This window comes from Nicotiana tabacum, chromosome 19 (assembly GCF_000715075.1).
Source record: "Nicotiana tabacum cultivar K326 chromosome 19, ASM71507v2, whole genome shotgun sequence".
NCBI classification, from domain to species: Eukaryota; Viridiplantae; Streptophyta; class Magnoliopsida; order Solanales; family Solanaceae; genus Nicotiana; species Nicotiana tabacum.
In genome coordinates this window covers 94,315,218-94,326,246 of record NC_134098.1, presented here as the reverse complement: position 1 = coordinate 94,326,246, position 11,029 = coordinate 94,315,218, and the positions used below count along the sequence as shown (strand labels likewise).

Here is an 11,029-nt window from a genome sequence, read left to right as displayed (position 1 = left end):
AGAAACTATCGGGGCCTAAGAAGCTGTAACCAGCTGGGCTGGTAGTGCCCCCGGTATCTGAAGTCCATGTACTACCTGGTCTGGAGTACGGGCAACGGGGGTATGAGTACCTCCCCCGGCCTGAGAAGTGGCAGGCGTGGCCTGAGCCTAAACCACCTGAGTTAGACCAGTGCAAGCTGCCAATATCTAGGACAAAGTCTCCTGAAGGCCTGGAATCTCAATGGGCACAGCTAGTGCCTGAGCTGATCCTGTCGGCTCAGCTATATCTGGAATCTGCTCCTGAGCTGGAGCAACTGGTGGTACTACAGGTGCTGGTCCAACTGTGGTACGAGCTACACCTTTACCTCTACCTCGACCCCGGCCTCTACCATGGCCCCGGCTTCTTGCGGCCCTAACTGGTGGCACTGGAGGCTGACCGTCTAATCCGGTAGTACATGTCCTCACCATCTATGAGAGAGTAGAATAGTAGAAATTTAGTTTCCAAAATCAACAGATTCGCACGACAGAATACAAGAAAGTGAAATTTTCCTAAGGGTTCTGCAGCCTCTCGAAGATAAGTATAGACGTCTCTGTACCGATCCGCAAGACTCTACTAAACCTGCTCATGACTCGTGAGACCTATGTAACCTAGGCTCTGATACCAACTTGTCACGACCCAAAATCTCACCAGTCATGATGGCGCCTATCTCGATACTAGGCAAGTCGTTAATGTTACTTAACCATATTTCCTTTTAAGTTTGAAAATATAATATTTAAATACAATATAAAATCTCCCAAATACAAATACGAACATTCCCCAAAACCTGGTGTCACTGAGTACATGAGCATCTAATATGAGTACAAGTCTGGAAAATATGGTCTATAATAGTCTGAGACCAAATATAGTATACAAGGAGATAGAGAAGGGAGACAAGGTCTGCGGAACATGGCAGCTACCTCAAAATCTCCTAAAAATCAACTGCGCAAAATGATCAACACCCGCTATGTTCAGGAACACCTGGATCTACACACAAAGTGTAGGGTGTAGTATGAGTACAACTAACTCAGCAAGTAACAATAATAACTAAGGAACTGAAGATAATGATGAGCTACAAAGTCATAGTTCACTTTTAGTAGTTACAGCAAAGAATAGACATGCTTTCAAATCCGGCAGTTTAAGTCAAATCAATTTTATACAGTTCAATTTCAAGTAATCCGGATATAAATTCTTTCAGAGATTTTACAAAAATGACAGATAGCAACCAAGTGCAACAACAAATGTAAAGCAAGTACAGCCTCTCAGGCAACAATAACTCAACTTATCACAACAGCTCAACCAATCGGCTCTCAGCCCTCAACACTCACACTCAATGGGTACCCGCGCTCACTAGGGGTGTGTACAGACTCCGGAGGGGCTCCTACAGCCCAAGCGCCATAATATGCACAGACAACTAACGTGATGCACGGACAACTCACGTTCTATAATATCCTGCACGGAGAACTCACGTGCCATAATATCCTTACCTCATCGACAGGCCCTCGGCCTCACTCAGTCCTCAACCTCTCAAGTCTCTCGGGCTCTCAGAAATCACAAAGATTAGCCCAAACAAAGATAACATAGTATATCAACAAATATCCAGAATGACTGAGGTATAATACGCAAGAAAACTCATGACTGAGTACAAGACAGCAATTAGCAAATAATTCAACAAGTACGCGATCTTTGTGGGTCCCAACAATACTATCACATATCCTAAGCATGATTTTAATCATGATTTATAGTAAAATTTCTTCAACACATAGAGATCATATAGCTAACAATAAATTATTCAACTTTACAGTTTCCCGGGATGGACCAAGTCACAATCCCCTCGCTGCACGCTCACACGCCCGTCACCTAGCATGTGCGCCACCTCCAAAATAATCACATGATACCAAAATTCGGGGTTTCATACCCTCAGGACCAGATTTATAATTGTTACTTACCTTAACCCGTGAAATTCTTTATTCCGCTATGCCCTTTCTATGAGAATTGGTCTCCGAAAGCCTCGTATCTAGCCACAATTTATTTGATTCAGTCAATACCAATTATTGTAATTAATTCCATAAGGAGATACTAATCTTTCCAATAAAATCGGAAATTAACTCAAAAATATTGCTCGTGGCGCCCATGTATCGGAACCCGACAAAAGTTATAGAATATGAATGCTCATCCAACCACGAGTCCAACCATATAAATTTCACCAAAATCCGACACCAACTCGACCCTCAAATCTTCAATTAAAATCTATGAAGATTTCTACCATTTTCAACCAAATCCTTACCCATTTGAACTTAACAATCTTTCCACAACCTTATTGGTATGTATATAAAATACTCTACACCCAAGAATCATACTATTAATCACACATCTTTACTCCAAACCCGAAATTGAAGAATTAGGGAAAGAAATTCTTACTTCTTTGAAGCCCTAGCAAGATCCTTGTGAAATCTTCAAACCTTGAACAAGAATTGATGGATAAATCACTAAGTATTCACTTTCTCTCTCTAAAATGCTCTCACCTCTCTCTAAAATATCAGATTTTGGCTCAAAAATGAGCTTCAAGGGCTATAAATCAAAGTTGGGTCGGGTCAAAAATTTGAAAGAATGGAAGCTCTGACGCAGTTATGCGATCGCATAACAGGTATGCGGTACGCATACCGACCCCATAATTTGGCCTCCAAAGCTGGGCGTTACTGACCCGGTCTGCGGTCATTATGCGGCCCGCATGCTTGTTCTGCGATCGCATAATGCACCGCAAAACAAGTATGCGGTCGCATAGTGCACCGCAGATTTTCCTCAATCTTGCCCCTCTCCTGATCCACTTTGCGGCCATTATGTGGGCCGCAGAGTGATTCTGCGACCGCATAGTGGTCGCAGATATGACTTAAATTCTAAACCTTGGAACTAAGCACTCCAAATCATTTCAAAACCTCACCTAACCCAAACCAATTACCTCGGCAAGCTAAATAACAACTGTAATTCACAATTTGGGCAGTAAATGGTGGAACGGGATGGAAATAGTCAAAATGATCCGCCGGGTCGTTACAAGAATGATATAGATAATTATTGGGATAAAACTCAGAGGTCGCATTATTGGAGAGTAGAGTAGATCCGGCGCTCAAGTCATCATCATCGGTTTGTATGAAAGGTTTCTTCGACTTAGATAAGCTAAGTTGGGAAAGAACGTTTTTGATCCTTTTGGCGACGTCATTCCCTTTTTGGGTCGTACTCGTAGAGGATCTTTCTCCTTTTGAGGATGAAGATCTGAAAATAAGGGTTGATGCGGATGACACGTGGATTGCTTGTTGTTCTAAAGAGCTTACTTTGCTACTTGTAACTGGCCCAAAGCTTCCAAAGGTAACATTGAGGATGCTTTTCACATCAGCATAGAACTTGGAATTAGTAGCCTGAGTGGAAGTTTGTCGGGAGTTGATTTTCTTTGAAGCCATTTTGATGTTCTTGATCTTTGGTGATTGAAAAGTTAATATGAGAGGTAGAGATTGTCCCACTGGGAGTGCCAGAATTTGTAGACAATAAATTGCGTCGAGAAAATAAAATCAAGACCAAAAAATATTGCAATAATCGTAGTATTTTATTTCAAATATTTGAGTGTTGCAATCTCTATGGTTCCTCTGATTCTACTTTTCCAATATAAATTCAAGGGCCTTTGAGCTTGAACTTGGCATGATCTGTGGAGGAATTTGCAACGTTTGATCCACGAGCTCTTTCTTGATTCTTGTTATCACTTATGGTGTCTTTTGTGAGTTATGAAGACCCCTATTTATAGTTGTGGGAGGGAAGAGTTATGATAAGAACAAAACCTTTCCGACCAATCAAATTGAAGTGTGACAAGGCCGCATTTGATTGGCCAGAACATGTCGCTTGCACACGTGGCACGATTTCATTAGCCTTTTAATGTGACTTGGCATGCTTTGCCATTTCGACACGTGGCATGATCTTATTGGCTCTTCCACTTGACTTGGCGTGCCATGTCATATGGCACCAAACTGGGCTTCTAGGAAGATGACATCTCGGGCTTAATGAAGTGGGCTCATCACTTTATCCCAATTAAATGGGCTAACCCAATGGATTAAGACTTATTTATTTAATCCATATATATTTGACTTGAGTAATTAATCCAATTATATTAGCCCATAATATTTATTTGAACTAATATATTAATATATAGTCCAAATTATTTTATTGGATTTAAATCCAATAAAATTTAAATGCTTACAGTCTCTCAACTATTCCAAATTATCTGCTAAAATAATTTTTCTTTCCTTTTTAATAACAAAGTCACTTAACTATGCCTATACCACTTAGAAGGTCATTCAACTAGATTTTCCAAAATTTTGGATTGCCAAATACCTATTTTACCCTCTAAATTATGAACATTTATCTTCTTTTTATTTATTTTTAACTTTTTAATATTATGATTTTTTTCTTTTTAATTTATATTATGGACTTACCTATATAATAAACAAATTTTATTTATAAATTAAAAATAATAAAAAGTATTGAAGCATATATAAAGCTGGAATAACAAAATAATGAATATAGTAAAAAAATTAATTAGAATAATTTGTTCGTAATAATTTTAGTATTAAGAAAAACAATTATTTACACAATTGAGAATGTAAGAATATAATGGTTGCAAAATATATATTCCATGCACGTAATATAATAATTATTTAAAACGGAATTTTAATAATATACATTATTATTCTTGAAAATTATGCTCAATTATATTATTATTCCGTTATTATATGAGCTGAAAACTACTTTTTTATTTTTTATTTTATAAATAAAATATATTTATTCTATAGGTAAGTCCACAATATAGATTAAAAAGAGGAAAAAATTATAATATTTAAAAAGTTAAAATTATTTGATAATTTAGAGGGTAAAATAGGCATTTGACAATCAAAAATTTGGAAAAACTAGTTGAGTGACCTTCTAAGTGTTATATGCATAGTTAATTGACTTTGTTGTTTCAAGCGAAAGAAAAGTGACTTTAGTAGATAATTTGGGATAGTTGACTGACCATTTGAGTAATGGCTCGTATAATACATTGTAATCCATATGTTAATATTGGTTCATTTTGCATTGTAATTTGCTTTAAATCTAAGCCCTTGTTATATTTTCCATGGAAACAAGGCCGTTTTAGGTCTAACTCTCCTCCATGTGCCCCCCCTCACTCCCACCCCCAGCAATGACCCAACCAGTCATTTTAACTTTTAGAATCCCGTTTCCTAAAATAAAACTTCCCGTATGTGCTTTTAATAATTTATGACTTGCGGGGATGGTTGGTTCGAGATTTGGAAGTGTTTGGGATGAAATCAGAACACTTGGTTCCTTAAGTTGGCCTTAAAGTGCTAAGTTTGACTTCGGTCAATATTTTGAGAAAATGACCCCGGAATAGAATTTTGACGATTTCAATAGCTCGGTATGGTGATTTTGGTCTTAGGAGCGTATTCGAAATTTTATTTGGAAGTCCGTAGTTAAATTAGGCTTGAAATGCCTAAAATAAAAATTTAAGTTTGGAAGTTTTTGTCCCTTCAGGGACATCCGATAAAATTGGAACGATACAGAGAAGATTAGCAGGCCCCTGCGCAAGGATGACACGCACAAATCGAGAAATGGCCCAAATTTTTTTAAAAAAAGTTTGGAAGTTTGACCAGGGAGTTGACTTTTTGATATCGGAGTCGGAATCCAGTTTTGAAAATTTTCATAGCTCCGTTATGTCATTTATGACTTGTGTGTAAAATTTGAGGTCAATCGGACTTGAATTGATAGGTTTCGGTACATTATGTAGATGTTGGAAATCTTAAGTTTCATTAAGCTTGAATTGGGAAATGATTCGTGGTTTTAGCGTTGTTTGATGTGATTTGAGGGTTCGACTAAGTTCGTATGATGTTTTGGGACTTATTGGTACAATTGGCCGAGGTCCCGAGGGGCTCGGATGAGTTTCGGATGACTAACGGATCACTTTTGGCCTTTGGAACACTACTGATAATTGCTGGTATTTTTTTCTGGTATCCTTATACGCGATCGAGTAAGTTGGTCTGCGATCGCGTAGAGTAATTTAAGCAGAGGTGGATTTGTTCTACGCGATCGCGTAAATGGCGTTGCGATCGCGTAGGGTTAATTTGGGCAACTAGGAATTTGTTCACTGCGATCGCATGGACACATCCGCGATCGCGTAGGATTGGCCAGTGTGTGTATCGTGATCATGTGTCATTGTTTGCGATTGGGTAGGGGAAATTTGAGAGGAAGCTGGGCCACGTGTTTGTGCTATGCGATCGCGTGAAGAGGGATGCGATCGCATAGAGTCAGAACCTGGTGCATCGCGATCGCGTGGGACATGATGCGTTCGTGTAGGGTTAATGTTTGGGCAGTAAAATTTGTTCTACGCGATCGCATGAGGAAGTTCGCGATCGCGTAGAAGAAATCACTGGGCAGAGAATTTAAGTTTAGACTTCGTCCCATTTTCCATTTTAAACAATTTGGAGCTCGGATTTAGGCGATGTTTGGGAGATTTTCAGAGAAAACAACGTGGTAAGTGTTCTTAACTCAATATTGGTTAAATTACCCGAATCCATCACTATTTTTATCATTTAATTGGTGAATAGAGTTGGAAAAGTTTGAAAACCCTCTTGGATAGATTTGAGGATTTGAGGGCCGAATTGTTATCGGAATTTAGTGATTTTGGTATGGGTAGACTCGTGGTTGAGTGGGTGTTCATATTTCGTAACTTTTGCCGGATTCCGAGACGTGGCTCCCACGGATGAATTTTTAATTAATTTCGGAATTGTTATTGAAAATGTAGTATTTTCTTATAGAATTGATTCCTATAATTTTTAGTGATTGTATCGAATTACTTTTGGCTAGATTCGAGCCAGGCAGAGTTGGATAATCGTGGAAAAGGCCTTCTAGTGGATTAAATTAGAGCAAGACGAGGTAAGTCTCTTGTCTAATCTTGTGAGGAGAAAATTACCTCATAGGTGATTAAAATTAAATAATTATTGCTAATTGTGGGGGCTACGTACGCATGAGGTGACGCGAGTCCGTGCGTAGCTACTATTAACGCTAAAGTCCGGGTAGTTTAGGACTAAAAGCATGACTTACTTGTGTAAATTGTATTCTTTGTTTAATTAATATTATTTGATATATATATATATATATATATATATATATATATATATATATATATATATATATATTAAAGGATGAAAATCTCATATACTTGATTTTCTGTTTAAATTAATTAATTGTTAAAATAAAATGTTCTTCCTCCCGAATTTATCCTATAATAAATATACTCTCCTTCCGGAGGCGGATAAGAAAATATCTTCCTTTCTTGTGGAGCGGGCCGAACGTCTCGGCAGGATAGATGCATCTATGGATCGTGTCGCATGTCCCTCGGCAGTGTACACGACACTCTGGATCGGGCCATATGTCCTCGGCAGAAATCGTGCTTAATAATAATAATTACACGATACTTTAATAGTTTATTTCAGCTTGCGAAGCTAATTGATAAATTAAAAAATCCTTGGAATTTAATGAATTATTATTCTTGCTTGATAAAGAATTAATTGTTATTCCTGTAAATGATATTTAATTGATAAATTAAAAATTATTTTAATTGAAGGAAATTTGATTATTTTTGCTGATTAAATAAATTATTGTAAATTCTGTAAATCATGTTGATTTAAATATCTTAATTGTATTTCAATTATTATTATTGACTCATAGTGAGTGTCAAAGTCGTCCATCTCGTCTCTATCACTTCGAGATTAGGCTTGATACTTACTGGGTACACGTTGTTTACGTACTCATACTACACTTGCTGCACTTTTTATGCAGAACCTGGGGCATGTACTAATGGGGGACTTATCGTCTTACACCCACGTTATGCAGGGACATAGTGGTGAGCTATTTTTCTGATCCGTTCTACAGCTACTAGTGTCTCTCCTTGTGTTTTTCATTCTATCTATTTTTATTTCAGACAACATTTGAGGTTTTGTATAATCTACTAGATGCTCATACACTTGTGACACTAGGTCTTGGCACACACATTGATAGAATTTGGGTTTTATTATTTCTCTTGGTTTTAAATTTTGTCAATGAATGCTTAATTTATTAAGTTGGCTTGCCTAACCCTAGTGTTGAGCGCCATCACGACCTATAGGTGAAATTGGGTCGTGACACCCCAAAAAAAGAGAAGAGTTCTAACCCTTTACTTGGGGCTAGCGTAAAATATATAACTTTCTATTTGATATATAGAGGAGCGTTTCTTCAAATTTAATGTTGCTTTTCAATTTGACAGGGGTATAAATCTTACCTTGCCAACTTATTAAGATGACATATAGCTTTCAATGATTCTAATAAGAATATTACAAAAACGGAGATAGATAATTCGAAGAAACTAATAAAATAATTAGATAAGCATAACCTACATGTTCTTTCCAATTTTCTCCGCAAGTAGGCATTTGCCATATTAATTGGTATCTTTACACAAATAGTCGTTAGATTTACTGTTTATTTTTTCTAGTTGGTATACATAGATTATAAATGATTCGACGCATATTATACATGGATTATACATGTAATATACTTCCGCCAGCTATTTTTAATTTAAGTAATTGCGGGTGAACGACAATTTAGGTTAATTTTTCTTTACCAAAAAAAGTATTACAGCATCAGTTAAAAATAATTTAGATCCAAACTTATATTCTGTAAGGCCCTAGTAACCTGACTGGTAACGAAATTGTTTATAGGACTTATTATTGTGACATGGATATATCAAGAAACCACAAATAGTATAATTTCAAAGGTTGTTAAGGGTTTTTTAAAGTAGTACTTGCCAATAGATAAGAAAGCTATTTTTTTAAATGCAGTCATCCACACCGAACACTTGCTTTTGGTAAAAAAGGAATATATGGAAATATATTGGTTATTTTTATAGTATTCGCAGGTTTAAACAACAAAAGGTTTAAGTTCTATTTACATTTTGTATCATCTCAATTTTTTTGATAATATTGGTATTGGAGTTACCTTGCACGCATGTGATCGACTATTCCAATTTTTGGATTGTATGAATATACTTTTTATTTAAGTGTGAATATTGACATGATTTTGTATTTTCTTATCAATACGTGTTTGAAGCATCTAAATCTTAAAAATCCTAATAAGCTTTTAGTGATCACGGTGGATCTGGGTCCTATATTAGAGTCAATAGATAATTAAAGAGACTACAATGTATTTAGTAGAATGGGAAAAGGAAAGAAAAAAATTTACCCACCGAGTTCTAAACGTCACTGGTTTTACGAGGATTTCTCCATTATCAAAAAAAGAAAAAAGAAGAAGAAATATAGTACTTGCTTCCCTGAAACTATATTTCTAATTATGCCTATATGTAAGGGGAAAAAGCTTGATTATATATCCATATATTGGTGCTTGTACCAAATTGCATCCATTTATATGGTTAAGTAATAAATTGAGGTGATTTTATATATATATATATATATATATATATATATATATATATATATATATATATATATATATATATATATTAATTAACTATGTTTACATGATTAAATTGTATGTAAATGATAACTGTCATGTAACCTTCTGTGATTTAATGTAAACATTGAAACATGTCACAATCTTGCGAGATAGCTGGAATATTACCTAAAGTAGGAAAATAACAAAAAAAGAATGTAAAGAAAAGCAATGGTAAACTGAACTAGGAATGTTGAAACATGTCCTAATCTTCCGCTGCAGCTCGAATATTACCAAAAATTAAAAAGACCTAAAAAGAGAATATAAATAAAAGTATGTCATAATCTTCAGCGACAACTCGAAAATTATCGAAAATTCGAAATTAAAAAAGATAATATAAATAAAAATAATGGTAAACTAAACTAGGATACTTATTCATCCATTTGCAAATTAAGAGATGTTATTAAGAGAGTATCAAATATTAATAATCTTATGTAGCAAATCACCACCGGTCTGGGCCTGGGCTGAAAATTGACTTGACCATTACAATATTGTACAGATAAATTTTGAAAATCTTTTGAAAAATGGAGAGTACAGTTACCACTATGATTAAGTATCTAAATTTACTTGCCTTATAACATGTGAACACTACAAAAATGAACTGGATTCATCTATATAAACTACCAAAACTGAAAAACAAAAGATATTGGACAAACTCTATAAATACTAGGCTTCTACATTACAAAGTTCATATCACATAGTAACTCTTAGTAATAAATACTAGTTATATCATAATTATCTTTGAGAATGAGTACTAGACTCATTAAGGGTCGCAAAAGTGTTTGTCTCGCGAAGAAAAAAAATAAGAATAATCGACAAGTGTCTTTCTCAAAACGCCAAAATAGTGTCTTTAAGAAAGCAAACGAGCTTGCCGTTATGACGGGTGCTGAAGTTGGCATCATCGTGTTTCCACCAAGTAATTACAAGCCTAGTTACATTTTTTTGGTCATCTATATATACATGATATACCATCAACAAATATAACTTTTTAAGTATAAATGTGCATTAAACATGCAAATCCAAGATCTTGGACATAATAATTAATCTCACGTAACTTTAAAGCATCATAAAAAAATACCTGGCGTGGGAGGTGTTATTACAGTAGATTAAATGATTTCTCTCCTTTTTCCCTATTTTATATTATTTATTTTTCTCCTCTTGCTCTATAGGTAACAAGGCTTACTCTTTTGGTCATCCAAATGTAAATAAAACCATCAACAAATATGTATGCGAAGAAAGGCCTCCATTACCATCATCACCGGGCATTGATGACAAGTAATGTCCACATGTTCCGAAAAGCCAATTCTATAACACTTAACACACAACTCAATTGTGATGACCCAAAATATCATCTTTAAATTTAATAATTAATTCTGTGTTCCTTGACCTCAAAAAGCACTATTTATCATTCCTCGACTTGCGTGCGCTATCCGTAAA

General features: G+C 35.6%; 1 non-coding gene across 1 annotated transcript; it reads left to right on the top strand.

Annotated features, from left to right (window-relative positions):
* The first annotated feature begins 5,577 nt into the window (after positions 1-5,577).
* LOC142174041 (U6 spliceosomal RNA) lies at positions 5,578-5,679 on the top strand. Its single transcript, XR_012703399.1, has one exon. It is a non-coding gene; the product is annotated as a U6 spliceosomal RNA (small nuclear RNA).
* The last annotated feature ends 5,350 nt before the right edge of the window (positions 5,680-11,029 follow it).